The sequence below is a fragment of the Xenopus laevis genome, chromosome 3S (genome assembly GCF_017654675.1).
Source record: "Xenopus laevis strain J_2021 chromosome 3S, Xenopus_laevis_v10.1, whole genome shotgun sequence".
Taxonomy (NCBI): Eukaryota; Metazoa; Chordata; class Amphibia; order Anura; family Pipidae; genus Xenopus; species Xenopus laevis.
The window spans coordinates 39,153,701-39,158,379 of record NC_054376.1 but is presented as its reverse complement, the minus strand read 5'-3'; the positions used below and the strand labels follow the sequence as shown (position 1 = coordinate 39,158,379).

General features: G+C 43.3%; 1 non-coding gene across 1 annotated transcript; it reads left to right on the top strand.

The window, feature by feature from the left end:
• Window positions 1–2,253: 2,253 nt before the first annotated feature.
• On the top strand, window positions 2,254–2,326 carry trnav-cac. The gene has a single exon. It is a non-coding gene; the product is annotated as a tRNA-Val (tRNA).
• The last annotated feature ends 2,353 nt before the right edge of the window (window positions 2,327–4,679 follow it).

Here is a 4,679-nt window from a genome sequence, read left to right as displayed (position 1 = left end):
CAGGAACCCATAGCAACCAATCAGCCGGTTACATTTACTGGTCACTTGTTGAAAAGCAAACACCTTATTAGTTGCTATGGGTCAGGACCGCCATTATAAATGATGGGGCCACGTACAAAAATTTTTGTGAGCCCTCTGGTTCCCGACCCAAGCCCAGCCCCCAAGCCCCACCCCAGACCCTGCCCATCCCACACCACAGTAAAAATGCCACACATTCTCCTCTTCTCTGGGTCTCTTTGCTGACTTTTGGCATCTTCTCCTCTTCTTCGGATCCGTTTGGTGGCTTTCAGCTCTTTTTTTCGCAACTTTTAGCTCTATAGTAGCTTTTGTCTCCATTTGATGGCGTTTGGCTCTATTTGGTGGCTTTCAGCTCTATTTGGGGGCCATATGTTTGCTGTTGCTGCTGGGCTGGGTGCTGGCACAGGTACATAAATACTTGGGGGCGATATGATGTGATCAGATTTATTTTGGCTGCTTCTGGCACAGGTAAAGCTCTTGTCTAGGGTGCCAAACTACCTTGGCCCGGCCCTGGCAGGATGTCACTAATATGTGAAAAACGTTAAGTCATATTAATGACCTTAAATGCATATGCCTCTTCCTCCCTGTGTATAATACAGTACCCCCAGCATATGATTAAACACCTTAGAAGCCCCTAACAATAATTTTCAAATGCTAACAAACCCCTAGAACAAATACCAGACTTATGTTCCATAGGGATCATAGGACAGACAGAGTATGGCACACACAGGCAGAGTATGGCACACACAGGGAGCATAGGGCAGGCAGAACAGAGTAGGAGACAGGGAAACCTATCAGGACCAGTCTAATATGTACTACATACAGTGACACAGTGCTGGTGCCCCATTAGCATTTTGTATAAAGTGTGAACTGGTGAACAATGTGGCAGTTTCAGTCTGGGCCTCAGGTGTGAACAGTACAGGACTTTAGGATGTGAACAATACAGGGGGATCACAGGTGTGAACAATACAGGGGATTACAGTGTGAATTTGAGTTTTAGACAATGCAGGGGCCAGTTAATCTCTGTATTTATACCTTTTAAAGTTTACACATGGTAAGAAGACACAGCAGGCAGACTTTCATGTGGAGGGCCACACAAGGGTTGTTGGACAGCCATGCTTTAAAGTATGCCCCTTGCAGTTCAGACACTAGCTTTATTGTTTAAGAACCACTATTGCCCATTTATTGAAATATACCTGAGAACTATAGTTCTACTACACCCTGCCTCCAGTATACACAAGGACCCACACCTGAATCCTGGGAGATGTGGTCGTCTCCATTTATAGTCTTACATATATATATATATATATATATATATATATATATCAGCATACCTCCCAACTGTCCCGTTTTTCGCCAGACAGTCCCGATTTTGACAGCTCAACCCACAGTCCCGGATAGTTACTGAAATGTCCTGACTTTCTCTTTGATCTCCTGCACTGAACAGCCAGAAAAAGATACAATGTTTCTAAAACTTGTTTGGCTTTTGGCAAAGAGCCCTGGATACGTGTCAGGTGCACTTTGATACATTTGTTACAATTTAAGAGAAGCAAAGAATCAATTGTAACAATTTAAGATAAGCAGGTCTCTTGGGGAAACTGTGCCTTGCAGCTTAAAGGGCAAATTACTTTCATTAGCAAAACTGTAATAACACATAAAAAACACAGAAATGTTTTAAAACTTTCACAACCTGCCAAATTTTGTAAAATGAACATGGTAATAAGGGGTTAGGCCACAAAATGGACTAGTCAAAAAAATGTTTCAAAATGTTGGGAGGTATGTATCAGTAATGCAGATATGAAGTGAAAGCCCAGCCACTATTTCTCCACTGCCGCTTGCACTTGTTCTCCACCTCTGGCCCCCCAGTCACATGCTGCTCTCATTGTTTTGCTGCTTTTACCCAAAATGCACCGATTCAGATTAACCTTTATCCAGCCCCAGCAAACAGATGCTGCATGACAGCCAGGGAGACCTCTATAAAAATAATGAGAAGCAGAACAAGCTGTTGAAGGGAACAATGCATGCGGCAGTATAAAGACAGCAGACAGGGACTGAAGTGGGAGTTGCCAAACAAGTAAAGCCGGCAGTGGGGAGAGCTTTCTGCAGAGCTTCCTTTGTGCTGCAGCATTTTCTCCCCATTTGCATTGGGAGCTGGTGATTGACACTAAAATAAAGTCACTGATAAGATGTTTTGTTAAGGATCAAGTACAATACAGCTAACTCCTTTTCACAGCTGTTTCCGTAGTGTAGTGGTTATCACGTTCGCCTCACACGCGAAAGGTCCCCGGTTCGATCCCGGGCGGAAACACCATTTTCAAAAAAATTTTTGGTCTCTGTATACTATGCATAATATATGCAGACACGTAATTTATATTGAACATATTGCAGAAAAAAGGGACACCACACACAGAATTTGAAGAGCAACATGAAGATTTTTTTTTCAAGGTTTCATTTCCCCGTCTGGAACAAAACAGAGAGCCCTATATGTACCTACAGCTATTTACTGTCCTTTAAATTGCTTTTTATTTGTAACTCTACTACAAGTACATCTACTAAGTACATTGAATACAATACTAAACTAAGTTGCAGTTCAGAACAGATTACACAATGAAATCAGTAATAAACAACAACATAATAATAATAATAATAATAATAATAATAATAATAATAATAAATAGTAATATAAAAAATATTTAAACTATTGTTACTGTTCAGTGAAATTTAACACTACAAGACACATTTTGTCCACTTATTTTCTGGACTAGATGAGATGAAATACATTTAAGTGCACAGTTCAGGGGAGCACAGAACTACCATAAGAAGAACAAATTGTACACAGCTGAGTATCCTGCTAGTGCTATATAAAAAGAGTCATAAATATACATAAATGCAGCAGTGCAAGGGTCCTTCGTAGTGGTGTAGCTACCATACAGCAGACCCAGTGGTTGCAGGGGGGGCTAGGGGACCGGGGGCCCCAGACAGCATTGGGCTGGGGTCTGGGGCCAGCCCACCCCTCCCCACCCAAGCCACAACCCCACTCTGTGCCTGGGCCCCATATTAAAACCACAACCCACTCCACCCCCACCTCATAGCTTAATTTTAACTAGTAGTGGGCACAACTGAGGGGGGCAGGTGCCCAGGGTTCTAGAGTTGAACGGGTCTGGATCAGCAGGGCATACCACTTTTTTAACTGGAGTCTTGCTGGCACATGGTCTGCTGTATGATAGCCCCCTAACCTAAGAACGAAAGTATTCGGCCCACCGAAATAAGCAGTGGAGTGGATGGCCAACCAGGGCAAGGGGGACAAGGGGTCTAGCGTGTGTTGGGTTGCCACCTTTTCTGGAAAAAAACACCGGCCTTCCTATATATTTATTAATAACATTGGGATCAACCATCTTTTTTACTGTCCAGGCCGGTAAAATACCCGCCAGGTGGCAACCCTAAGCGTGTGTGAGGCTGAGGATGTGGCCCCTTAAAACATTTTTAAGGGGCTGGATGGTCTAAGGTACACCACTTGCCCTGCAGTGCAACTTTGCATGGCAGCTGACCTAGTTTGTTAACAATGGCCCTTGATGTCAACCTCTTCAACAAGGAGCAAACAGAACTGAAATAGGAATGTTAGGGTGCCAGGACATCCCATAAAAGTTTTTTTTTAAAAAAAACATTGGTGCCAGGGCCCCCCTTGCAAGTTAAAAAAAATTGGGGCCCCAAAGAATATTTTTTTAAAAAAAACATTGGCTCCAGGGCCCCCCTTAAAAGTTAAAAAAAATTGGGGCCCCAAAGAATATTTTTAAAAAAAACATTGGTGCCAGGGCCCCCTTACAAGTTAAAAAAATTGGGGCACCAGAGAATATTTTTTTTAAAAAAACATTGGTGGCAGGGGTCTTAAGAGTATTAAAATAATACATTGGTGGCCAGGGGATTAAAAAAATATATATAAACTCGTGGCTTCGGGACCTCGGCTATTTTCGTGGCTTTGGGTCTTTGCGGCACTTTGGGACTTTGGCTGTTCGGCTTTTCAGCACTTCCGCACTTTTGGAAGGGTGGCACGGCTTTGGCGCTGTCAAGGGGGGACTGGCTCTTTCGAAAAGTTCAGCACTGCCAGGACCCCCTTCAGGCTTGGCCCGGTACACTTGTACCCCCACTGCCCCCCTGATGGCGGCCCTGAACACATGTACTAGGAATCTGTGTAGCATAACCCAGGTACAGTGGCTATAGAGGCTACAGGTTATCAGTAAATGTAATTGCACATTATAGCAGTGTCTGCCTGTCTCTTTCTAATATCTGCACTGCTGGTTCTGTCTTGTTTCATTTTCAGAACCAGTAGAAAGGGACAGGAAGATATTGCTTTGACTAGCAGTTATAAAACCATTAATGTGATTAAAAAGTTGCTTAGATGTACATTATCTTTCATCAGTGAAAATTTGGGGTTTAAAGGAAGCACATCTTTTGCAAACATCTCTTGCTCCCAGCAGAGGGCTCCAGAATATTACTCTCGTCTCTAATATACAGTCGTTCCTTTCTCTGTTTTGGCTATGGTCCAGCCATGTCCAGCAGCTCAGTTCCTACAAACTCCTCCCCTTTCCCTGTCACTTCTCATAGTCCTAAAGGCTCATACTGTCACTATATGACTCTGCTCGGAACATTTAGGAACCAGGCAC